Source organism: Chiloscyllium plagiosum, chromosome 9 (assembly GCF_004010195.1).
Source record: "Chiloscyllium plagiosum isolate BGI_BamShark_2017 chromosome 9, ASM401019v2, whole genome shotgun sequence".
Taxonomy (NCBI): Eukaryota; Metazoa; Chordata; class Chondrichthyes; order Orectolobiformes; family Hemiscylliidae; genus Chiloscyllium; species Chiloscyllium plagiosum.
Genome location: NC_057718.1, coordinates 79,317,643 through 79,345,326, shown reverse-complemented (window position 1 = coordinate 79,345,326; position 27,684 = coordinate 79,317,643). Strand labels below are relative to the sequence as shown.

The following is a 27,684-nucleotide window of genomic DNA, read 5'->3' as shown; positions in this document are numbered from 1 at the left end:
GCCATGCTAAATTGCCCGTAGTGTTAGGTAAGGGGTAAATGTAGAGGTATGGGTGGGTTGCACTTCGGCGGGTCGGTGTGAACTTGTTGGACCGAAGGGCCTGTTTCCACACTGTAATGTAATCTAATCTAAATACCAAGGGAAAAAGTAACAATATTTTATACTGCATAAAAAGATAGTGATGATTAGTTGGACTCTGATTGGTAGATGTATTGTCATGCCAAATGCACCAGTCACATGATGACTGACACAGAACTGCCAAGCTTTGTTTAAATCTAAACAAGGCAGGTTGATTGATTAGTTAAGGCATTGCTTTGAGAAATTAACCAGAGAATGGCTTTCACTTATTTAGGTAATTTGAACAAGGTGCATTGTGTGTATAGGCAGTCCCTGGGTTGCAAACAGATACCTTTCTAGAGTCTGTTTATAAATTGATTTGTATGCAAGTTGAAATGCAATGTAAGAAAAAATAAAATAGTCATTCGTAAGCTGAGGAACTTGTTGGATCTTTAAAATCACACCCATATGTGGGATTGTATTGTGGGATGGCCCGGTCCATCACCTATCATCCATCTCTGAGGCATCAAAATCCAAAGTTCAAAATCACACAACACCAGGTGATAGTCCAACAGGTTTATTTGGAAGCACACTAGCTTTCGGAGAGCCGCTCCTTCATCAGGCGATAGTGGAGGACACCACAATGTGTCCTCCTTATCACCTGATAAAGGAGTGGCGCTCCGAAAGCTAGTTTGCTTCCAATTAAACCTGTTGGACTATAACCTGGTGTTGTGTGATTTTTAACTTTGTACACCCCAGTCCAACACCGGCATCTCCAAATCATCAAAGTCCAAGCCTGTGTCCTGTCAATAGTACAGTGAACAGTTAAGCTCTACAGACCAGGAAGGCCCCAGGTTCAATAATTGGGTTAAATATTTTTAATCAACCTGCTTGGATACATTATGAAACAATTTGGTTCAGGTGGAATTCCAACCCAAGCTTCCTGGCTCAGAAGTAATGACTTTAACACTGTACCTAAAAAGTCCTATATTAATAATTGGTCTATATTGAGTTTAGTTCAATTCAGTTGTGTAAGCAGTTGAGCACTTTAATTGGATTCATTGCTCTAGGAATAGAAAGCAGAAAATTAACAACTGATCCTACCTCTGATGGTGCCACAGCCAAATAGTGGCTGATGAATAAGACCCACAAGTGCAGTATTTACAGTGAGTCAAGGGATATGCTGTAACATGAAAGTAATTCAATGTATTTATACTGTGCCTTTCACAACTTCAGGACATTCAAATTACAAACAATTAATGAAATGTGGTTAACTATTGTAATATTTGCAAATGTACACGTCAGTTTGCAAGGTTACACACACCAATGAGATGGGAACCGGAGCTATGGATCAGAGGATTGGGTAGCTGGTGAACAGGCAGATACAGCATGCAGAAAGTTTGAGGAAGGATAGGCAGTTGATGGGACAATCAGTGTGATAGATTGAAGTGTGCACACTCTAATGCTTGAAGTGTCAGGAACAAGGGTGATGAACTTAGGGAATAGATCAGTACTTGGAGCCAGGATGTTGTAGCCTTAACAGAGACTTGGATATCACAGGGGCAGGAAGGGTTGTTGGATGTTCCAGGTTTAGATGTTTCAAAAGGAAAAGGGAGTGAGGTAAAAGAAGTGGGGGAATAGCATTGTTAATCAGGGATAGTATAACAGCTGTCGACGAGGAGGGTTTGTCTACTGAATCATTATGGGTGGAAGTTAGAAACAGGAAAGGAGTAGTCATTTTATTAGGAGTTTTTTTATCTATCCTCAATACCAACAGAGACATGAAGGAGCAGGTTGGGAGGCAGATTTTGGAAAGGTGCAGTGGGACTAGATTGGGTTGGGATATCTGGTCGGCACGGACGGGTTGGACCGAAAGGTCTGTTTCCATGCTGTATATCTCTATGACTCTATGACTCCAACAGGATTGTTGTCAGGGTGACTTCAATTTCCCTAATATTGATTGGAACCTCCTTAGTGCAAATAAATTGAATGGGCAGATTTGTCAGGTGTGTCCAGGAAGGATTCCTGAATCAATATGCAGATAGGCTGACTAAAGGGGAGGCCAAATTGGATTTGGTGCTTGGCAATGAACCAGGTCAGGTGTCAGATCTCTCGGTGAGACAGCATTTTGGTGATAGTGATCACAATTCCCTGACCCTTACTATAATCTTGGAGAGGGATAGGAGCAGCAGGCATGGGAAGTATTTAATTGGGGGAGGGGGAAATTACAATACTATTTGGCAGGAATGGTGGAGCATAAAGTGGGAACAGATATTTTCAGGGGAATGCATGACAGAAATGTGGAGGTTGTTCAGGGAGCACTTGCTGTGATTGCTGGGTAGGTTTGTCTCACTGGGGCAAGGATGGGATGGTAGGGTGAAGAAACGTTAGATGACACAAGATTTGGAAAATCTAGTCAAGAGGAAGAAGGAAACTTACTTAAGGTTGAGGAAGCAAGGATCAGACAGGGCACTAGAGGGTTACAAGGTATCCAGGAAGGAACTGAAGAATGGACTTAGGAGAGCTAGAAGGGGATATGAAAAAGCCTTGGGGAATAGGATTAAGAAAAACCCCAAGTCCTTCTACACTTTAGTGAGGAACAAGAGGATGGCTAGAGTGAGGGCAAAGCCAATCAGGGATAGGGGAGGGAATTTGTACCTGGAGTTGGAGGAGGTAGGGGAGGTCCTTAATGAATACTTTGCTTCAGTATTCACTAATGAGAGGGACCTTGTCATTTGTGAGGACAGAATGAAACAGGCTGATACGCTGCAAGTTTTATAAAACATGAAGTTAGGTAAGTCTACTCAGCCAGATGGGATATTCCCAAGGTTACTATGGGAAGCGAGGGAAGAAATTGCTGCTCCTTTGGCAATGAGCTTTAGATTAGATTAGATTAGATTACATTACATTACAGTGTGGAAACAGGCCCTTCGGCCCAACAAGTCCACACCGACCCGCTGAAGCGAACCCACCCATACCCCTACCCCTACATTTACCCCTTACCTAACACTACGGGCAATTTAGCATGGCCAATTCACCTGGCCCTGCACATCTTTGGACTGTGGGAGGAAACCGGAGCACCCGGAGGAAACCCACGCAGACACGGGGAGAACGTGCAAACTCCACACAGTCAGTCGCCTGAGGCGGGAATTGAACCCGGGTCTCTGGCGCTGCGAGGCAACAGTGCTAACCACTGTGCCACCGTGCCGCAAAGTATTCATTAAGCTTTGTGTCCTCACTATCCACTGGAGTAGTACCAGATGATTGGAGGGTGGCAAATGTTATTCCCTTGTTCAAGAAAGGGAGTAGGGATAACCCTGAGAATTACAGACCAGTCAATCTTACATTGGTGGTGAGCAAATTATTGGAGAGGATTCTGAGATCCGGGATTTATGATTATTTGGAAAAACATAACTTGTTTAGAGATAATCAGCATGACTTTGTGAGGGGCTGGTCACGCCTCAGAAGCTTTATTGAATTCTTTGAGGATGATAAAAAACACATTGATGAAGGTAGAGCAGTGGTTGGGGTGTATATGGATTTTAGCAAGGCGTTTGACAAGGTTCCCCATGGTAGGCTCATTCAGAAAGTAATGAGGCATGGGATACAAGGAAATTTGACTGTCTGGATACAGAATTGGCTAGCCCATAGAAGACAGAGGGTGGTAGTAGTTGGAAAGTATTCAGGCTGGAGCTTGGTGACCAATAGTATTTTGCAGGGATTTTTCTGGTCCTCTGCTCTTTGTGATTTTTATAAATTACTTGGATGAGAAAGTGAAAGGTTAGGTTAATAAGTTTACAGATGACACGAAGGTTGGTGGAGTTATGGATAGTGTGGAGGGCTGTTGTAGGTTGCAACAAGACATTGACAGAATGCAGAGTTGGGCTGATAAGTGGCAGATGGAATTCAACCTGGAAAAGTCTGAAGTGATTCATTTTGGAAAGTCAAAATTGAATTCAGATTACAGGGTTAAAGGCAGGATTCTTGGCAGTGTGAAGGAACAGAAGGATCTTGGGGTCCATGTCCATTGATCCCTCTAAGTTGCCACCCAAGTTGATAGGGTTGTTAAGAAGATGCATGGTGTCTTGGCTTTCATTAGCAGGGGGATTGAGTTTAAGAGCCATGAGGTTATGCTGCAGCTCTATAAAGTCCTTCACAGATGCTACCAGACCTGCTGAGCTTTTCCAGCAACCTCTGTTTTTGTTTCTGATTTACAGAATCCGCAGTTCTTTTGGCTTTTATTTAGTATTAGCTATATGTTGCCTTCATGACTTTGGAATGTCTGAAACTGACTTGCAGCTGATTAGTATTTTTGAATATTGTCACTGTTAATATGAAGTGCAGAAATCAAATTGTGCAGGGCAAGGTTCCACTAAGTGATGTTGCTCAATAAATATTATTCATTACACAAGTGAAAACACTCCTACTCTATAAAATAGCACATTGGATCTTTTATATTTATGAAGAGAAAAATAAAGTCTTAGCTTAACATTGTAAACTAAAGCACCTTCAGTGCTGCACTGGTGGTTGAAATCAGATTTTAGGGCATGAAATCCAACCTTCCAATTCAGAAGCAAGAACATCAGTACTGAACTACCATTAGCAATTACATTGTGTGGTGACTCTCTGACCATCCATAGGTTATCTGATCATGCTGAAATGCACAAATCTATTATTTCAGCAGATTTGTCTTCTGTTTTTGCTTTAGGCACTGACATAGAGCATTTTAACTCATTATAAGTCTTTTCAGCTTTTTATTTTACACAGAACTTATGTTTTCTCTGGAAACTTTCACATGCCATCGGTGATGTTGAGCATTCACTGTTATACTCATATCTTAAATTTTTACTAGTATAACAAAAATAGAAATTACACCTGACCGAACTGGATGGCACGGTGGCTCAGTGGTTAGCACTGTTACCTCACAGTGCCAGGCCTTGGGTTTGACTGCACCCTTGTGTGACTGTGTGGAGTTTGCACATTTTCTATGTCTGTGTGGATTCCCTCTGGGTGCTTTGATTTTGTCCCATCCAAAATGTGTTGGTAGGTGGATTGGCCATTCTAAATTGTCCATAGTGTCCATGGATGCGCAGGCTCGGTGGGTTAGCCAAGGGACTTGTGGGGTTAAAAGGATAAAGTAGGGGGTTGGGTCTGGATGGGATATTCTTCAGAGGGTTGGTGTGGACTCCATGGGCCAAAAGGCTTGCTTCCATATTGTAAGGATTCTACGGTTCAAAATTAATGTGTTTCCAATTTTTTTTTAGAATTTGAATCCTTACAGTGTGGAAACAGGCCCTTCGGCCCAACAAGTTCACACTGACCCGCTGAAGAATAACCCACCTAGACCCATTCCTCTACCTTACATTTACCCCTGAACACTATGGGCTATTTAGCATGGTCAATTCAGCTAACACACACATCTTTGGATTGTGGGAGGAAACCCAAGCATCCAGAAGAAACCCACACAGACATGGTGAGAATGTGCAAATGCAGTTGCCCAAAGCTGGAATCAAACCCAGGTCCCTGGCACTGTGAGTCAGCAGTTCAAATCACTGAGCCACCGTGCACATGCTTCTTCATTTTCTCTCTGAAAGGAATTCGAGATGTCAAGATAGGGAGGTGGATGGAGGGTTAGATGTTATGATTAGAGATTAGATTACTTACAGCGTGGAAACAGGCCTTTCGACCCAACAAGTCCACATTGACCCGCTGAAGTGCAACTCACCCAAACCCATTCCCCTACATTTACCCCTTCACCTAACACTACGGGCAATTTAGCATGGCCAATTCACCTAACCTGCACATTTTTTTGGATTTTGGGAGGAAACCGGAGCACCCAGAGGAAACCCACGCAGACACGAGGAAAACGTGCAAACTCCACACAGAGAGTCGCCTGAGGCGGGAATTGAACCCGGGTCTCTGGCGCAACATCTTTTCAACATTCTTATAATATGAAAATAATTTTAAATTCTTCAGAATGACATGTTTGATTAAGTGCCTGCTGTGTAATTTAACATACTATTGGAAGAACAAATAAATCTGCTGAAAAAATGGATTTGTGCATTACAGCATGATCAGACAACCCAAATATGGCTGTCACCAGTGGGGAGGTGACCCATAGGCTAGGCATTTTTTTTAAACTCTGGACTAGGATAACCAGGTGAAGGGAGGCATACCAGCCCTCCCCCAAAACCAGCAATAGAAGTGGGCTTACCTTAAGAGGGAGGAAGGGTCTTTGAGATTATTGTGTTGTGATAGTATTGAGTGACTGATTTAAGACACGTTCCATTGCCAGCTCTGTTGCTGCCCTGACAGCTCCTTGACTAATAAGTATTAGTGTGGCCACAGTCAGTTGAATTTGAACAGAAGCATCTAGAAGTCACAGAAACAGCAAAAGTTACATTATGCGTCTCTGTGGAATGAGAGTGGGTCAGGGGAAATGAAGAAATCAGCTAGGCTAGCTGCTGTTTAAACACACATGAAGCTAACTCCACAAAGCTGCTCTGTTTACAGGGTCTATGGTTGTAAAAAAAGAGCTAGCCTCCAAGAAGAAGGGAGGGGCGAAGCATGAATCATAGAAGTACTTCATCAAACCCACGTTAATTCAGAGCTTTAAAAGGAAGTGACATAGAATAGGGAGAGACGTCAGCTGAGAACACATTTCTCCTCCAAGCCCATCCCCTGGGTGGAGCCCACCTCCCTACAAGCATCAGATGAGTTTACTGCTTGTTAAAACGTTATAGTTTATTTCCTCTCTGCTACGGAGATACACGTGCCAAAAACTATTTGTTTGAAGGTATGTGAAACAGTTCAGATTCGTTTAACTCCACAGCGCGTTTTCTGATGCTTGAATGTTTTTCGAAAAGCTTGAAAAGGATGTCAAAACCAGACAGCTAGTCAAACTAGTCTATGCATAAGAATAAAAGCTCGATTATTTATCTAGATTCTTCTAGAGTTGGGTAGCAACATTCAGTTAAATATCACAAGCTGAATGTAGACGAAGGAAACATTGATCCTTCCCAGAATCGGAGAGGGTTAGTGTTAAAACGTGTCTGATGAATCGATCCAGCTTTGCTGGCTGCTGCTTTTGTATCCTTTACACTCCCCCTTTCTGTTACCATAGTTACGGCCATGGCAAAGATTTCAGAAATGCTACTATTGATCCATTCTAGTCATAGTATCTGAATCCTGAAAAGCAGTGTTTGAAATTATGACAACCACTTCATATTGTGTAATTTTATTTTCCTTCGAGGGGTATGCACGTTACCACGGCAACTGGTAAGTTGCTTTCCCAAATGTGCTTTTCCATTTCAAGAGGCCTCTTACACGTGTGTGTGTGTGGTTATAATATAGCTTAATCTTTGAATACTGATCTATAAAAGTGAAACGATAATTTCAGTTCTAAGAAACAAAACCACACAATTGACGTAGTTTTTTTTAGTTTTACTTTTTCTTCATGTTTTTCAAATATAGGGGCTTTCCATGACTCACTTGATTTAAACCTGAAAGTGCTGGAAAAAGAATTTATTAAGCCTGTCCGCATCTGTTAGCCTTTTAAGTCTTATATAACTTCTCTAGAACTGAAGGTAATAGGAAAATAGTTCTTGTTGATGACTATGGAGAAAGAGAAATGAGTGAAACAGATAGAGGGTGCCCAGAGCAAAAGATAAAGGGAGGGGTAATGTAACTAGAGGAGTGAATAGAAAATAGGTTGGCTTTGCTGATTGCAATCACATGCAAGCAAAGTACTGATGGGTGGATGGAATGAAGGGGTGTAACCAAAATGTAAGACAGTATCTGTGTATTGAAGGTTGTAAAGTTGGAAAATGAGGTTCCCTTCCTTTAGCTGTGTTTGGCTTCACTGTAGCAGGCCAAGGACTGCAACAAGAGCAAGGTAGTGTACTGAAATGGCAAGAAGCTAGAAAATCAGGGTAATTCTCATACAGAGCAGAGGTGTTCAGCAGAGTGGTCATCCAGTCTTCTCAATGTATAGGAGACCACATTGTAAGCAGCAAATAAAACAGAGGAGATTGCAAGAACTATAAATAACTACAGTTCCAAAGGGAAGCTATGTTTGTCTCTTGGATAATGAGAAAGTAAAATAGAAAACTCTGCAATTGCATGGGGATGTGGAGCAGTTTTTTGGCTGAAGAAATGTTAGGAGTGACAGAAGAATGGACCAGGGTGTCACATAGGGTGTAGCTCCTGCAGAATGCTGATAGGAGAGGGGGAAATATGTTTGGAGACCACCTCCTGCAGGAGGTAGAGGAAATAGTGAAGGGTGATTATTTGAATGCAGAGGTTGCTAGAAAGTGAGGACAGTGGGATCTTTGGGAGAGTGGAAGGGATGAGACTGTGGTGTGAACATGAGCCAGGCGTGATAGTGCTATGATCCTTGTTTTTTTTTGAGGATAAAGGACAAATATGTAGAATTGTTTTAAAAAGTGGCATCATTTGAAACAGATGAGATGGAGAAACTGAGTGAATGGAGTTCTTACAGGAAGCAGGCTATGAGGAAGTGACCTTCAGATTGATTGGCCTCTTCCACCTCACCCTGCCCCAGGGCTTGTCTGCATGGGTTTACTCTCGTCAAAACCAACATTGTTTCTGCTATTTCCACTTAAATTTACACCTATTTTGTACCTAAATTATTCCTTTACTACCATTGGCACTCCATTTGTCTTTTACCCTGTTCATCCTCACCATCCCTTCCTCTTGTCAACAGCATAAAAACATCATTTTCTAGCTGTCAGTTTCTGAAGAGTCATATCAGACTCCGTGTCCTTTTGTTTCTCTCCCCATAGATGCTATCAAACCTGTTGAGTTTTCTTCCAGCATCCCTATTATGTTTCCTTTTGATCTGAGTGATTAATTTCAAATTAGTTACAAGTACTTGGTATGGTAAAATTGTTGTGGCTGTTTTTTATGAAGTTTGAAAATTGTTGCCTCATTAGCTGTAGCTTAAGGTCAAGCCTTGTAATGATATAGAAGTCCAAATCATCTGGCTGGAAAAAGAGTTCATGTTGAAAGTTACAATATGCAATCTGATAAGCAAGGTCATGTGAAGAAGCTTATACTTGTAATCCCAAGTCTATTTTTTTTCAATTGTGATAATTAGTAGTGTAATAAATCTTCCAAAAGTTTCACAATTTTTATTTTTTTTCTTAACATGCATTTGTCTTTTTTCCTTTTTTGTTCAATCGAATCATCTTTGTTTCTTTTTCTCTTTGGTTTTCTTCTGGTTTGCTGTAATTTGTCCTGTCTGTTTGTTTTTCTTCCCTTTTTTTGGTCCGTGAATCTCACATCTTTCATGGAAATAAACTAGGTTGTCCTATTATTTATAAAAACCCTAGATGCCCTGATACCGTTTCCATGATGTTAACTGCAAGTTATTTAGCTAAAGGATAGAGGAAAAGGGTTAATTAATAGTTCATGCCATAGTGTCCCACTCTGCCAAATTTTGATATTCTGTGCAGTGGAGAAGGTAAGACGAGGATTGATGCTTAGCATGTTAATCTCAATCATGTTTCTTTTGAAACTTTTGTAATCTGCCTCATGTCCCCAAAGTTTGAATAATAAAGCAAAGAAAACTGCTATTTTAATAACACCTTAACTCAGTGTGCCAAATGTCTTGCACAAATGGCTTGGAGGTAAATATACAACCAGTTTGTGCACAACAAGATCACATGCGAGTATGAGATGAATAACCAGTTCACTTAATCGTGGTAGTCTCTGTTTTGAGAAGGGGAACATGTTGGCCAGGAGAATTCCTCTCTCTTTAATTTCCATCTGGGTAGGCAGGGCTTTGGTTTAACATCTTGGCCAACTGGCAAGACATTCATTCATGCAGTGCTGCAGCCTGTAGATGATGAACTCCAGCCTTAGTCAAGCATAAATCCATGATGATCTGACTTTGAGATGAGTTTCTTTTTGTTTGAATTCTAATAACCAAGCAAAGGCTTAAGCTACATTTTGTTTCAGTCAACTTATGACAAACTTCTGGAAGATGAGACTTGATCCTAGAATGTTTGGCCAATTTAATTGCAGGCTACTATTTTTTTCCTTTTTAATGAAAGAGCAAATAATTTAAGGAAAGCTTATCCTGTGCCAATTTTTATGATTCCCTCCCCCCAATCAGTTTTATAGCAGCTAATTCTCTGGGGAGTGAGTAAATTTTGAAAGTAGAATCATTAAAGTATCCAAATTTGCATGTTGTCTAGATTGTGGCTTGTTAAGAGCAAAACAGTGGGATAGAATGAATTATCATTTAATAATAAAACATGTCTGGACAGTTTTTATTTTTAAATGACCCCCTTCTAGGAGTGGAATGGACTTGAATCTGGACCTTCTGACCCAGAGCACCAAGAACTTGTATTCAGGCATTGCTTTTCAATTCCTCTGAATAAAATTGATAGTCAATATGCTGCACTCAGACTATCCTGAAGTAAGAAACACACTGCACGCAGCAAGGTCACAGTCATCAATTGAATAAATTTTAATTGAGTTTTTAATGTATATGTTGTTTTGAGGGATCATTATTTGCCAGAATAGTAACAGAACTCCTCTGCATTTTGTAGTTCTTGAAATCTCATTCCTACCTGAGGGCAGATAGTTTAGTGTCTTATTTGGAACTTGACTCCCCAGCGCAGCATTTCCCTTTATTGGATGTCAATGTAGGTTTTGTGCTCAAGACTCTGAACTGAACCTTCTAACCTAGAGACAAATCCTGAGCCAAGACTGAAGAGTGGAAGAGGTATAAATGAATGATGTGATTCTCTGATTTAGAATCCTGTGAAACTTGAATCATTTACATTATTTCATATCTCTCTCACCCTGTGTTTCTACTACTAATTTCTGAATAGTATGGTATCCTATTGAAACGGCTTTAAGTCAGCATAAACAAAATGAATAGATGAAATACCTTTCGCTTGTTATTACCCAGGCAAGCTCCACTTCCTGGTGAACATGCTGAACACTGCTTTTAAATCCAGGCTCTGAATTCCAACATGTTTGATACTCCTGAACTCTGCCATTATAGAATCAAAAATAAATTGCTTGACAAGAGAAATAATGCAATTTCCCATAGAAATTAATGTAATGTACAAAATCTTTCTGTCAATAGTATTAAACAGAAATAAAATGGTGATCTCCTAATATAAAGTTATTGTCAGTGTCTTTGATTGGTTTCATGCACAAATCCAGTCAATGAACATTAATGTCCAAATCATCCTCATCCTTAGCTAGAACATGGAGGCTAATCCCTTTAAATTTATAACTTTGAACAAACACCATCCAACAGAGATGTTGAACAAAATCTTTCCCATCAAACACCCCTTCCCCCTTGCTTTGCATACTTATGAACAAGTAGGTGTACACTATTCAACCTCTTGAGCATGCTCCTCCATTCAATGACATCATGGCTGATTTGATTGTAACATCAAATCTGTATTCCTGCTCAGCTATGATAACCTTTCAACCCCTTGCTTAACAAAAATCTATTCACCTTTGCCTTAATACTCAGACTTTGATTTCACTGCTTTTTCAGAAAATTCACTTCACCTGTGTTTTTAAATGGACAACACTGGTTTTTAAACAGTGACTGTAATTCTTGATACTCATAAGAAAAAAAACATCCTTTTGACATCCAACTTGTCAAGATGCTTCTTGAGTCTTTCAATTAAGTCACCTCTTATATTTGCTGGAGTTTAGAAGAATAAGCCTCTCCTATCCAGTTTTTCCCTCCAGGTGACCTATCCATTTTCAGGTATTTGTCTAGTAAATCTCCTCTGAAGTACCTCCTGTTTTTAATATTGTTCCTTTTTAAGGTGGCAGTACAGTACACCAGTGCTCCAGTGTGGTGTTAACAGTGTCCTGTATAAGTGAAGCATAACCTCCTCCTCCTAACTTAATACCTCTTGGAATAAATGTTATGTTCGAGGAGCTTTCTTGTTTCCTGGCCACAAGGACAGTTTCACATTTTTCCCGCATGATATTGCATTTTTGATACTTTTATTCACCTATTTAATCTATATCTTTTCATTAGTCTCCTTGCATCACTTGCAGAACTTTAATTTCCTACTTATCTTTATCATTGGTAAATTTTGCAAGCATACTTTCATATGACTCACTCATACAAATTGTAAACAGTTAAGGTCCTAGCTTCAATCTCTGTGGCACACCACACCGTACATCTTGACAATCTGAAAAAAGACCATTATGCTACCTCTGTTTTCTACGAAGCAGCTGATATCTATTATGCCAATATGTTGCCTCTACACCCTGAATTTTTATTGTTCTACGTTTTTGATATGGTACCTTTCATCAAATGTCTTCTGGAAATCTTAAGTATATTCAATTCATTGGTTCCCCTCTATCAACAGCACATACTACTTTATACCTCTACAGATTGGTTAACCATGATTCGTTTTCACAAAACCATGCTGACTCCGATTTATCTTCAGTTTTTCTTAGGGCTGTGCTTATAGGGGCATGTTTGACATCATCTTTATGGCACATTAAGCTCAATAGCTTGTAATTTCTTGTTTTCAGTCTTTTTTTTTGAATAATGAAGTTACATTTGCTATCTTCCAAACTAATGGGAAATTCTTCACCAAATCAAGTGAGGTTTGGAAAATTAAAACTCTATCAGCCACCTCACTGGACACCAATCACTACTTTGAACACTGGGAAGGGATCCATCAAAATCCAGGTATTTGACAGCCTGCTATAACTCCAAACTTACTCCATACCAATTCACTGGTGATTTGTATCTTTTTTCGTTTTTTTTTGTCTCTCCCTTGTATCTCTTTCTGGATTTTACTTGTTTCCAGTGCAAAATATCTGTTCAATTCATTTGCCAACTTATTTTCCATTCAAAAGTGCATCGAGAAAATTAGTACAGGACCAAAACCCATTTTATGAAGTTCTCTGTTCTTTTTTTTTTAAAAGGAAGGACAAACTTAATTTTTATAGTTCATGCCTAGCTTTTTCATTTCTTAATTTCTCACTCCTTTATTAACTTCTGACTAGTATGCCATCTGACTTTGTGTTTAACACTATCTTTTAATGTTTCTAGTTAACCACTAATAGTGGGTGTGTGTCTTACTTCTGCTTACTCATTAGAATGTATCTATTTTTAGATATTCTGAAATATTTGTGTGCGGCACGGTGGCACAGTGGTTAGTACTGCTGCCTCACAGCGCCAGAGACCCGGGTTCAGTTCCCGCCTCAGGCGACTGACTGTGGAGTTTGCATGAACTCCCCGTGTCTGCGTGGGTTTCCTCCGGGTGCTCCGGTTTCCTCCCACAGTCCAAAGATGTGCAGGTCAGGTGAATTGGCCATGCTAAATTGCCTGTAGTGTTAAGTAAGGGGCAAATGTAGGGATATGGGTGGGTTGTGCTTCGGCAGGTTGGTGTGGACTTGTTGGGCCAAAGGGCCTGTTTCCACACTGTAATGTAATGTAATCTAAATCTAAATCCTATTAAATATTTGTTATTGCATCTATATTGACATATCCTCTAATGCAATTAGCAAATTCACTATAGCTGTCTTTTGTTTTCACAACCACCGTTAACTAAGATTTAAATCAGTAGTTTCAGACTCCCTCCTCTCTCCCTCAAACTGTATAAAATTCGATCCTTTTATGGTTGCTTCTACCTAATGAGTGCCTTTACTACATGATCATTGGGCAATAAGATCTGACAGAATTATTTTGAATATATTCTGCTGTCTGGTTGTGATTTAGATCATACTGTTCTAAGAAGATATCCTGTAAACATCCTAATGAACTCATGTAGGCTTCCCTTTCCTTTTTGGTTTCCCCAGTCTGTTTAGATTAATATCACTCATTATTATTGCCAAGTCTTTCTCTCAAACTTTGATAATTCTCTATTATATTTATACAATAGAAATCATAGTAATACAGCATGGAAATGGACCCTTCAGTCTAACTAGTCCATGCTGACAATGTTCCCAAGCTAAACTGGTCACGCCTGCATTTGGCCCATATCCCATTAATCCTTTCCTATTCATGGACTTCATTCTACCTTAGGGGACTTTTACATCACTGCTATAAATTCACTTAGTCATAGAGATATATAGCATGGAAACAGACCCTTCGGTCCAACTTGTCCATACTGACCAGATGTACTAAACTAATCTAGTCCCATTTACCAGCACTTGGCCCATATCCCTGTAAACCCTTCCTAATCATGTACCCATCCAGATGCCTTTTAAATGTTGTAACTGTACCAGCCTCTACCACTTCCTCTGGCAACTCATTCCATGCATGCACAACCCTCTGTGTGGAAAAAGTTGCCCCTTAGGTCCCTTTTTAATATTTTTTTTTCTCCTCACCCTGCACCTATGCCCTCTATTTTTGGATTCTCCACTCCAGGGAAAATACCTTGTCTATTTCTATCCTATCCATGCCCCTCATGATTTTCATAAGGTCACCCCTCAGCCTCCGATGCTCCAGGGAAAACAGCCTCAGCCTATTCGGCCTCTCCCGATAGTTCAAATCCTTCCCACCCTGGCAACATCCTTGTAAATCTTTTCTGAACCCTTTCAAGTTTCACAATATTCTTCCAATAGGGAGAAGACCAGAATTGCATGCAATATTCCAAAAGTGGCCTAACCATATCCTGTACAGCTGCAACTCCCAACTCTTATACTCAATATTCTGACCAATAATGGAAAATATACCAAACACTTTCTTCAAATATCCTATCTACCTGTGACTATTTTCAAGAAACTATGAACCTGCACTCCAAGGTCTCTTTTTATTTTTCAGTAACACTGCCCAGGACCTTACCACTAAGTGTATAAGTCCTGCTCTGATTTACCTTTCCAAAACGCAGGACCTGGCATTTATCTAAATTAAACTCCATCTACCACTCATCATCCCATTGGTCCATCTCATTAAGATCCCATTGTACTCTGATGTAACCTTCTTCACTGTCCACCACACCTCCAATTTGGTGTCATCTACAAACTTACTAAGTATGCCTCTTATGTTCACATCCAAATTATTTATGTAAATGACAAATTAGTGGACCCAGCACTTATCCTTGTGGCGCACCACTAGTCACAGGCCTCCAGTCTGAAAAACAACCCTCCACCATCACCATGATCCTTTTTTTTTTTTTGGCCTCCTGATTTCCCTCTTACTCCTATTGCCTTTTATACTCTTAAGGATGATTCACAAATCTCTGGTGTCTATGCCTGACGTATGCTTCCTTCTTTTTAAAAAATCAATTCTCTAGTCATCTAACATTCCCTACAACTACTAGCCTTTCCTTTTAACCCTAACAGGAGCATATTATATCTGGTCTCTTATCTCATCTTTTGAAGAGTTCCCATTTCCCGGCCATTTCTTTACCTGTGAACATCTGCCCTCAGTCAGCTTTTGAAAGTTCTTGCCTACTACCATTTAAATTGGAGGAAGGTTAATTTAGAACTTCAACTTTTAGATCCGGTCTATCCTTTTCCATCACTATTTTAAATCTAATAGAATTATGGTCGCTGGCCCTAAAGTGTTTCCCCACTGACACCTCAGTCACCTGCCCTGCCTTATTTCCCAAGTGTTAGTCAAGTTTTGCACCTTCTCTAGTAGGTACATCCACATACTGAATCAGAATATTGTCTTGTACACACTTAACAAATTCCTGTCCATCTAAATCCTTAACACACTGGCAGTTCTAGTTTAGATTTGGAAAGTTAAAATCCCCTACCATAACCACCCTATTATTCTTACACGTAACTGAAATCTCCTTACAAATGTTTCTCAATTTCTCACTGACTATTAGGGGTTCCATATAATACAATCCTAGAAAGGTGATTATCCCTTTCTTATTTCTTTGTTCCACCCAAACAACTTCACTGGATGTATTCCCAAGAATGTCCTCCCTGAATTAGATTGGATTAGATGACTTACAGTGTGGAAACAGGCCCTTCGGCCCAACAAGTCCACACCGATCCGCCGAAGCACAACCCACCCAGACCCATTCCCCTACACTTACCCCTGCATTTAACACTATGGGCAATTTAGCATGGCCAATTCACCTGTACTGCTGTACTTATCAAAAATGCCATTGCCCCCTTTATCCTTCCTATAGCATTTGTATCCTGGAACACCAGGCTGCCAGTCCTGTCCATCCCTGAGCCAAGTTTCTATAATTGCTATGATTTCCCAGTCCCATGTTCTCTAACCATGCCCTGAGTTCATCCACCTTCCCTGTTAGGCCTCTTGCATTGAAGTAAATGCAGTTTAATTTATCAGTCCTACCTTTCTCTGCTCTGTTCCTGCCTGCCCTGACTGTTTTACTTGCTCTCTTTCTCAATTATACCAGTCTCCGATTGACCTCTTTTTCTCACTATCTCCCGGGTCCCAGCCCCCATCTTACTAATTTAAATCCTCTTGAGCAGCTTTAGCCAGTCTCCCTGCCATTTTATAAGTCCCATTCCGATTCATGTGCAATCTGTCGTTATTGGAATCTTCTGTGGGAGAAGTGACAATGATCCAAAAATATGAACTCCTCTCCCCTGCATCAGCTCCTCAGCCATACAATCATCCACTCTATCCCCTATTCCTCATCTCACTAGCATGTAGCACCTGGAATAATCCAGATATTACTATCCTCTGACCTATTTTAAATTCCTGCCTAACTTTCTATATTCTCCCTTCAGAATCTCCTCTTTTTTTCCCTTTTTTTTTGATGTTAGTTCCAATGTGTACAATAACTTCCTGCTGGTACTTCTCCCGTTTTGAGAACATTCTGCACCCTCTGAGATATCCTTGATCCTGGCAGCAGGGAGGCAACACACCATTCTGATGTATCACTGCTCGCTGTGCAAACATCTGTCTGTGCCTCTGACTAGAGAGTCCCCTATCACAATTGCTTGCACTCTATAATTTCCCTTCTTTACCCAAACTGTTTGCACATTGTGGTTTCCAGAATATAGTTCATCCTTCTCTCTCTCATGTGCTAATATCATTAACTAACAGAGCCACCTTTCCACTTTTTTTTTTTGTCTTAGCCTCCTTCCTGAATGTCCTGTACCCTTCAAAAATTCAGGTCACAATCCTTGTCAACCTACTTTCATGGTTCTGTAATAGTTACAAGTAATTTATTTCTTTTTGTGGTTTTGGCTTGTCTATTTAGTTTTGAATGATATATGCATATAATTCTCTAGTTGACCACAACTTTTCACTCATTAGGCTTCTGTTCTATGCTAATAATTTTTAAAACCTTCTTAAAGAGGGCCAATCCTTTCCAGCCTGCAATATATAAAACGTATATGAAAAATGTTGGATGACAAAAGTGGTGCTAACCAAATTGTGTTATAAAATCTAAAATGTTTATTTTGTTTTTGACAGTCACTTCTACGTGATTCTGTAACTCATTCTGATTATTCCTCTTTATTTTTTTTTTAAAAATTAATTCTTGCTTTGTGCATTCAGTATTAGGAGGAGAGAGACCTTCCTCTGAATAGGTGGTGTGTCACATTTTATCCTTCTTTGTGGAAGAACTTTGTGGAAGTGTCACCCTGCTAAACAGCACTAGATTTGATTTTTATCAACTAAAATCAATTATGACATTATGCTGGAACTATTTGACTAATGACTGCATTACCACTTGCCCACTCAATGATAAAGTGTTTTTTTTTTTGCATTCAATTCTAGAATGCAAAAAAAACTTTATCATTGAGTGGGCAAATGGTAATGCAGAGTCGTGGTATTGCCACAGGACTAGTACTAGTCTTTTGAAAGATGGGCAGTGGGTTGCAAGGTAGTAAGAGTGAATTCCAGAGCTAAGGTTGAAGGCACAAGCACCCATTGTGGGTTGATTTAAAACTCTCTTCAATGTATAAGAGTCTAGAGTTGGAAGAATGCAGTGTTCTCTTTGTATGTAGAAGAGTGACAGAGTGGGTAACAACAACATCATGAAGGAAACTTGGACATTAAATGCACGACTCCTTTTTCAGTTTGCTTGCTGAGTGGGGGAGCAAAAACTTCAATAAGTCGTAAGTTGCCTATTTAATTGCTTTGCTCAGCTGATTGTATTCCTGAATATGGACAGGACGAGATTCTTGCTTGTATGGGCATCAGGAAATTTTGGAATAGAGCCTTGTCTGCCACCTGTGGAACACAAAGCTAACAGTCTTCCAGTGTGAACTTGCATTGGTTTCCTGCATTACTACCATATGTGTCAGTGAGCATATTCAGGAAGATTATCCTTGCAACCTAATCACCACCTTCAGTAATAGCCATGTCAAAATGAGTGGAACATCTTCCTCACTGGCTATTTTGATGGAGTCAAGGTATTTCAATTAATTTCCAAGAGAAATGTTGCATCGAATGATTTTTTTTTTTCTTTTTGAGATTTTAATTCCATGCCTATTTGTCAGTGAAAAATAAACCAGATGTTTAAAAGGACACCATGGCTATGTCATGAAAATCTGATCAAAGTGTCATACTTTAAAAATTTTACACAGATTATTTTTCTTTAACTATCATTGGCATATTGAAGTGCAGATTTAATTGAATAGTGAAGTAGGCTTCAGGGCTGAATAGCCAACTGATTGCTTGTGTTCCTGTGCCATTTTTTTTTTGTTTTGTTGAGGTGGGGCTATAGGAATTACTGCTAGGATGTGTGACGTTCTAGATAGACATCAGATTAAAACCGTACTGGCCTCCTATTGCACTTTTCCTTGGATGTATAAACTGCTATTATTCCTGTTTTACACTCTAGAAAGAGTGTAGAATTGTTGTGCAATACCCCAGTTTAAATCCTTCCTTTCAGAAAAAGGTGGGTGAAAGTTGGAAGTGAGAAACTATATTTCCAAAAAGAGGAATTTGACTGCATAGGTTGCTTTACTGATGAATACCGAATTGTTCAAAAATTCTGATTTGAGATCTTGAGAAATTGTACAGCATATGAATCTCAGTACTAGTTGTTGTTTTTCTAATTTCCTACATGCATGCACAACACTAGTATAAGAATGTTTCAACAGGGATTGGAATGTCCCTCTGCTCTTCTGTGGGAATCTGGTATTTGCTGACACTTTAAATATTTGTGGTGTGATGTGTGTCTGGTTCATTCTATCACATTTCCATGATGTCTGGAGGCTACTGATTTTGAAGCATACATTGTCTGTGGATGAGTGGCATCTTGACACAAAAGATGCTTTGGCAAATAGAATTAAGGAGAACCCAAAGAGTTTTTACAAATACATTAAGGACAAAAAGGTAACTAGGGAGAGAAAGGACCCCTCAATGATCAGCAAGGTGGCCTTTGTGTGGAGCTGCAGAAAATGGGGGAGATAATAAATGTGTATTTTGCATCAGTATTTAATGTGGAAAGGGATATGGAAGATATAGACTAGGGAAATAGACGGTGACATCTTGCAAAATGTCCATATTACAGAGGAGGAAGTGCTGGATGTTTTGAAACGCACAAAAGTGGATAAATCCTTAGGACCTGATCAGATGTACTTGAACTCTGTGTGGGAAGCTAGACAAGTGATTGCTGGGTGTTTTGCTAAGATATTTGTATCATCGATAGTCATAAGTGAGGTGCTGGAAGACTGGAGATTGGCAAGTGTGATGCCACTGTTTAAGAAGGGTGGTAAGGACAAGCCAGGGAACTATAGACCGGTGAGCCTGATGTTGGTGGTGGGCAAGTTGTTGGAGGGAATCCTGAGGGACAGGATATACATTTATTTAGAAAGGCAAGGACTGATTCGGGATAGTCAACGTGGCTTTGTGCGTGGGAAATCATCTCTCTCAAATTTGATTGGGTTTTGTGGACAGCAAAGAGTGTTACCTCCGATTACAACAGGATCTGGACCAGATGGGCCAATGGGCTGAGAAGTGGCAGATGGAGTTTAATTCAGATAAATGCGAGGTGCTTCATTTTGGGAAAGCAAATCTTAGCAGGACTTGTACATTTAATGGTAAGGTCCTAGGGAGTGTTGCTGAACAGAGACCTTGGAGTGCAGGTCATAGCTCCTTGAAAGTGGAGTCGCTGGTAGATAGGACAGTGAAGAAGGCGTTTGGTATGCTTTTATTGGTCAGATTATTGAGTACAGGAGTTGGGAGGTCATGTTGCGGCTATTTGCGTGCAATTCTGGTCTCCTTCCTATCGGAAAGATGGGGTTGGGATATCTGGTCGGCCTGGATGGGTTGGACTGAAGGGTCTGTTTCCATGCTGTACATCTCTGACTGTATGCCAATTACCATGGCAGCATAATTTATTTTTCTCTTCCACATTGATCATCAATATTTGTCCCTTTTTTGTGAATATTGGCAGATGTACAATTTGATATCGTGATTTAGCTAAATCTTGCACTTTTTAAAATCATTTTAGAAATACTAAGTGTGATGTTTACAATACGGGGGAGAAATTCAGTTTGCAGCTTTGCATCTGACTGTTATTGACAATAGGCAGTCAAGCTGTAGTTGGGAAGGATAGTAGGGTACCAACGCAATAAAATTTTTGAATTAGTTTCTTGAGATCTGACCCTTTCCACTGCACAGTTTAAAAATCACTATCTACAAATTGCACCCATTCACTTGAATCTAAAAACTTTTCATCTGGTATAAGTCAATATATTTGAAGTAGCCTTGCACCTCATTCTGGCAAGCAGGCTGTTCACTCGCATAACGCTTGCCAGAATGAGGTGCAAGGCTATTTCAAATATACTGACTTATACCAGATGCAAAGTTTTTAGATTCAAGTGAATGGGTGCAATTTGTGGATAGTGATTTTTAAACTGTGCAGTGGAAAGGGTCAGACCTCAAGAAAGTAATTCAAAAATTTTATTGTGTTGGTTAAGAAAGAACTTGCATTTGGTACATCCCCAAAGTGCTTTTCAACAAGAGTCCTATTGAAGTGCACTATTGCAATTTGGGGAAAGGTTGCAGCTAATCTCATTATCTGGACATTGTGTTATTATCGGTTAGTGATTTTGTTTTTTTGTTTTGCTTCAAATTTAAATATTGATCAGGAAACTAGGAAGAACTCTTTGGCTATTGATTCAAAATAGTGCCGTACCTCTTACACTGATCAGGGCAGATGGGCCATGGAGTAACATCTGAACCAAAAGAAATGTCTATAACATTGCAGCATTCCTTAATAGCTGGAGTGGGATCCTGAATCTTGAGTCGAGTAGGATTTGAACTCATGGGTCTGGACCTTCTTTTTTGAGTTGTGGAATAATCTAGGATTCTTTTTAAAGATCATGGGATGGGTCTTAAAATCTGTTGAAGTGGGAAACAGACTTTTATGTTTGCTTGTGAGGTATGGATATGAAGGTGCCAGTGTTCAACTGGGGTGGACAAAGTCAGAAGTTACACAACACCAGATTATAGTCCAACAGGTTTATTTGAAATCACGAGATTTTGGCATTCTGCTCCCTCGTTTGGTGAAGTGATGAAGGAGCAGCACCCTGAAAGTTTGTGATTTCAAATAAACCTATTGGACTATAATCTGGTGTCATGTAACTTCTGACTATGTATTATGAAAAGCACAGTCAGCCGAGCCACTTGAATTCGACTGGTTTCACAGATCCCGTTTTCGCTGCAGCAAGGGCCTGGGAGAGAGACTCTGAAATCTTCACAAAGAGCAGATAAGGAGTATAAAATGGGCTTTTTTTCCCCCAGAGGCATGTGTATCAAACCAGAGAATTTCCCAATTTCAGGTTATCTAGCTCGAGTGAAAATCTGGCCTATGTCCTCTGACCCAGAAGTAAGGTTCCCATTGACTGTGTCATGGCTGAGGAGAAGCAGCTCGAGTGCTGCTCTGCTCAAAGAATAGCATGGCCTGGGCTACATGCCAGCATGGAGATAGGTGGAGTGAGCAACAGAAGACCAAATTTTTCGCTTGCCAAATATCCTCTCTGATTTTTAAATTAATTCTTTTTGCTGCTTTAGCTATTAGTGCAATCAAATTATTTTTGCATTTGTTTTTATTACAATTAACACTTGATTTTTCTTTAATGGCATGAATTGTAATGAATGTGACTTCTTAAAGAATGAAAACTGGACTTCTGTAAGAGAGAAACAGGCATTGAGTTGCAGACAAATTTAGGTATTCTAGGCCTTTACACATAAACTTAGTGTACAGGTATCATATCAGGATAGTTCTGATTAAACTGGGTTTTTGTTTCCAAGTAGGGTTTAGAATGAGGGGTGACTTTTTTTTTTTGAAGTGACGTGCTAAATGCTGTTAACAAGGGGGACAGGAAAATGGCCCAGAACTAGGGGACACTGTCTTAAAATTGGGGGTCACATTTTTCACTGCAGCGATGAGAAGAATTTTGAAGGCTTCCCTCAGGCAGTGGAACAACGTAATTTAATATTTTCACAGTAGGGATAATCATACTAGACAAGAGAAAATCAAACCAAACCAGATAAAGATAAGAATGTGCTTTGTAACACAAATGGATTATAAAACCACAAATTAAACACCGAGGCCATTCAGTTCATTGTGCCTGTGCCACCTGAATAAATGAACTGCCCCTTCTAATTACACTTCCCAGCATTTGGCATTTCCAATCTTACTTCCATAGTTACAAATTTTCAAAGCCTGGTAACATTCTTCTAAATCTCCTCTGTTTTTAGCATCGGATATCAGTGTATGTAAAACCACAGGTGTAGCCTAACTAATGTCCTGTACAGTTCCACTTATCTTTTTTTTAGTATTTTAATACTTGCTCAATGAAGTAAATCATTCCACATTCCTCCTTTTTTATCTCCTTATCTATTTGCTCTGTTATGTTCAGGAACTGTGGACATAGATTTTTAAAAAAAACATACCTTGGATATGATATTAGATTAGTTAGTGTGGAAACAGGCCCTTCGGCCCAATATGTCCACACCGACGTGTCGAAGCGCAACCCACCCAGACCCATTCCCCTACATTTACCCCTTCACCTAACACTACGGGCAATTTAGCTTGGCCAGTTTACCTAACCTGCACAGTTTGGACTGTGGGAGGAAACTGGAGCACCCAGAGGAAACCCACGCAGACACTGGGAGAATGTGCAAACTCCACACAGTCAGTCGCCTGAGGCGGGAATTGAACCTGGGTCTCTGGCGCTGTGAGGCGGCAGTTCTTGCCACTGCGCTGCCCTGGATACTAACATTACCCTCCATTATTCTGTATTCCTTTGTTTTATTTACCTTTTCCCAAATAAATGTGCACTTTTTTTTACCCACTCAACCAAATGACTAATACCATCCTTCATTTACAGCCATCCTTTTACAGTATCAACTACCTGTCTTTTGTGTATTCTGCAACCTTTCTAATCATGCCTTCCATATTTAAGGCTAAATAATTAACATGTAACACAAACAATACTGAGCCATCACCATCAGTAATTTTAACAAACTGCAGAGGAGGCTTGAGGTGTCAAATGGTCTGCTTCTGCTTTCATTCATCTGAGGAATTCTCCCCGACGGAACATCAAGAAAAGCATTTTGCTGCACAATAGATGAGAAAAGCTAGAACTTTTTTATAAAAGATTGACAACCTGGATACAAAAATTGGTTGAGTGACAGGAAAGTGGTTAATGGAGATTTATTAGACTGGAAAAGTTTTATGGTAGAGCTCTGCAGGGATTCATGTTTATACCTCCTCTTCACCCCAAGGTATCCAATCACCTTGGTAAATGGGACACCATTTCAAAACTTCAAAACTTGGAAGTATTGGAACTGCAAGGATGGTGTAAAACTTCAAAAGGACCTAGACAGGTTCTAGAATGGGTAGTCAAATGACAGGTGAAATTTTTAATGCAAAAGAGTGTGAAATGATTCAGTCTAGTGAGAAGAATGCAGAGACTATTGTAATTGAAAAGTTATAATTTTAAAGTGGTTGCAGGTGCAAGGAGACCCGATTTATATATGTGCAAAAGTCATGTAAGGCAGTAGGGCTGTTTTGTATTAACTTCTTTCTCAATAGGTGCAGGAGTAGGCCATTCAGCCCTTCAAGCCTGCACTGCCATTCAATATAATCATGGCTGATCATTCCTAATCAGTATCCTGTTCCTGCCTTATCACCATAACCCTTGATTCCACTATCTTTTGAGAGCTCTATCCAACTCTTTCTTAAATGAATCCAGAGAGTGGGCCTCTACTGCCCTCTGGGGAATACAGCAGGCAGTATTCCAGGCTTTACTAGAGGATACTAAGCACATAAAGCAATGTGGTTGTATTAAATGTGGATAAAACACTGGTTTGGTTTCAGTTCTGGACATGATACTGTAGGAAGGATGTGAAGGTGTTACAGCGCATAAGACTACAGGCAGTCCCTGGGTTGTTCACAAGCTGAATTGTATTCTGGTCAGCATACAATGCAGGACAATAGAAGGAAGCTGTAAATGGAGTAGAGAAGTTGGTACACTTTTTTTTTCTTTTTCCTTAAAAGATTTTGATGTATTCAAAATCATGAGCGTAATAAGAAATTGTCCAAGTTGTTGGAAGGAGTGTTAAATCTATACCCTGGTTCTCAGTCAGTCAAAGGAAGTAACAACACCATGAGAAATTCTCATGCAGTGAGTGATTAGGATCTTGAACGCACTGCCTGGGTAAGATGGAGGCAGTTCAATTGAAGAATTCAACAAGGAATTAGATATTTAACTGTAAAGGAAGAATCTGCAGGACTTTAAAGCAAGCAGGGAAATGATTGTTTCCTTCACTGATCCATCACTAGTGTTGTTTCTATGATCAATTTCTATGAAGACTTCAATCTTGTATTATTCATAAACTATCTGCATGTAAGTTTGTGACTTTTTTTTAGAGATTCCTGTTGTGGCCTCGCCAATGAAGGACATTTAACATGTTCCCAATCAAATTGTTCTCTCAAATAATACAACTTCTTTACAATTTTATATTATGTAGTGTTTTTGAAAGTTTTTTTATTTATTTAAATATGTATAAAGAGGCCAATATTTTTCTTGATTGTTTTGTGGTTGAAAAATAGAAGCAGTCAGTTAAGTACATACCGCTGCTTCCATCTTCATCCAATTAGCTGGAAAGAGCACAGCAGGGTCAAGCAGCATCAGAGGAGCAAGACTGTTGATGTTTCCGGTCAGGACCATTCATCAGGAGTTATGAAAGGTCATGAATCGAAATATCGATTCTTTGCACCTCTGCTGCTTGCCCTGCTGTGCTTTTTCCAGCTCCACACTTCTTCAACTCTGACTTTTCAGCATCTGTAGTCCTCCATATCTTCTAATTAGAATAATATCAATAGTGTTACATGTGCAAACACAGCTATCTTTAAGGCCCAGCACCAAACAGACCTAAGGTGAAATCCAATTTTGAAGTCTGCAGTTTTTAAACTATATCACTATTCTGCACCAACTGCACAATGCAGATTGCACTACTGTATGATGTATGACTATCATTTTGGAGGAGTGGCTTCAGTCCATCTTAAGTGTGAAAATCCCCATTAAACAGTTGCAAATGGAAAGACTGTTGGGTCTTTTCTACAATCAATGTTCTTCAAGGTGTACTCCTACTTTTCTATTTCTAAAGATGTGACTTAAGACAGAGTGTACTGTTGCATCTGAACTTGCAAAGTGATTAACCTTCATATTTGATCCTGAATGTTGAGAGATTTTGTCTAAAGTGACATGTCCAAATTTGATCCCACTTCCTTCTGGTGTGCACACATCACACTTTCCTTTAGGGTTACTTGGGCAGTGACATGCAGAAGGAACCTTAGCCTTTTTTTTCTTGTTGGTCAGGGTGCTGAGCATCAAATTACCACTAACAGAGGTCAGTTACCTTAACACTGGGAATATTCCTTCCTTGTTTTGGTTTAAACAAATCAGGGCTGCTGTCTGCAATGTTCTTGCCTTGTTCAACCTGCAAAAAGGGTCTTGTGGTGGAGTGGCAGTGATTTAGATTAGAGGCTCCATGTCTTTGAACCAGGACACCCAGTCACTACAACTTAGTTCTGTAAGGCACTCTTTCTTTTTATTCTAGTCCCTCATTTCTATGAAATTTATATTATTTAATTAAAACTATATAACTTTCTTCACTTTTTTACATCAAGTCAATTTGCTGATATTAAGTGAAACAAGGCATTCGTTACTACTTTTACAATGTTTCTCAGTTTTGACAGATCATCCTTTCGGCTGAATTTGTAATCTAAAAATGTATTTTCTGCTACAAGGAAGCATGCAGTTCCTGTCTGTTTGGTTTGAAATCTGTGTACTGTACACAGGTGCTTAGTTTACTAGTTTATCTTTCACATTGGGAGATGTGAAATTTAATATTTACTGTGCCTAGAAACCTCAATGAAAGTAAGTGACCTGAAAATACAATGCACTGGCTGTTCCTGCTTCATAATGGGACAGTCTTGCATAACCAATAATGCAAATTTTAATTTTAGAAATGTGCAGTAATTTCAGGTGACATAGTTAGCTATAGAGCTTTAGACAATTTCAACCTCAGCAGTGGAAGATTGTATAATTTGAAGGTATCTTTAAAATTTTTAAACATCCTTGCCTGAATGTATTTTTCATTAAAAATTTTTTTTCTTGCAACATTGGAGAAATGGGACAAAGCACAAAATTAAAATTGGCTGGTGGCTCACCGCCCAGGATGCCCTCCCAAACAACTATGCTCCCAACACTGGTCATGTAAACCTCCTGATGTCTCAACTGGAACAAGTTACTACTTGGCATTGTCTTTGAAGAATTTCATAGTTCAATCCAGAATTTCTCCCATTTTTAAAGAAGAAATCTATCCCATCTATTTAAAAGTAGCATCACTGGAGTTAAAGGATGTGCTTTTAAAACAGTGGATGGTAGAAATAACAACAACCTTTTTTTGATTCCAAAACAAGGAAGGTTTCCCTTTTGAAGATAATGGGACTGAAATAGTTGATGCTGAAGTTGCATTTAGCTCCTGCCAATGTGATGTCAGAATCTTTGGGTGGCCAACTAGGCAGTTGCATGAGATTCTGACGGGTTCAGAATTGTCATCGCTGGGCATAATTACGTAAGGTCAACTAGTCAATATAACTTATACCTATTGCTATCATGTCTTAAGAGGTAGCTTATTACAAGTACTTGTTTAGACTCACCAGTGGCCTATCACTGATAATTAGACACTCTTAGATTCAGCACAAGAAATAAGGCTTGCCAGTACTGTGCCTCAACTACGGAGCCCATTACTACAGAACCCTCTATCTCATTGTTCACAGCTGAGCCACGTTCAATCTGTTCATAGCAGAGAATGTATAGATATACTGACTGACTGACTGACTGACTGACTGACTGACTACTTTTGGACGGGAGTATACTTGCAAAACAGGAACTTCAGTGTCCATCTCAATTTTGACTTTAACAAGTAACATCATTGTCCTTCAGTCCTGCAAACTTCCATCAGCAACTTGCATTTATTGTAAGACAAACAGGCTAAGGAGCTTCATAGGAATATTATCAAAAACGTTTAACATCAAAGCCACAACTACCTAGATTATCAGTAAGATAAAAATATGTTGAAGGCCAGATTTAGAATAGATTAGAACATAGAACATAGAACAATACAGCACAGAACAGGCCCTTCGGCCCACGATGTTGTGCCGAACATTTGTCCTAGCTTAAGCACCC

General features: G+C 39.6%; 1 protein-coding gene and 1 long non-coding RNA gene across 10 annotated transcripts in view; one reads left to right on the top strand and one right to left on the bottom strand.

Moving 5' to 3' along the window:
- Positions 1 to 6,585, bottom strand: part of LOC122552979 — a 76,618-nt gene extending 70,033 nt beyond the window's left edge. The window contains exon 1 of the long non-coding RNA XR_006312577.1: positions 6,272 to 6,585. This is a non-coding gene — a long non-coding RNA (uncharacterized LOC122552979). The remainder of the gene's footprint in view (positions 1 to 6,271) is intronic.
- Positions 1 to 27,684, top strand: part of agpat4 (1-acylglycerol-3-phosphate O-acyltransferase 4 (lysophosphatidic acid acyltransferase, delta)) — a 192,526-nt gene that overhangs the window by 38,245 nt on the left and 126,597 nt on the right. For 8 of the 9 annotated variants that reach the window (XR_006312574.1, XM_043696316.1, XM_043696318.1 and 5 more), the window contains exon 1: positions 6,690 to 6,853. The exons of the other annotated variant lie outside the window; for it this stretch is intronic. The gene's annotated coding sequence lies outside the window, so the exon portion shown is untranslated. Of the gene's footprint in view, positions 1 to 6,689; positions 6,854 to 27,684 lie in introns of those variants that run through there. 9 annotated transcript variants of the gene reach the window in all.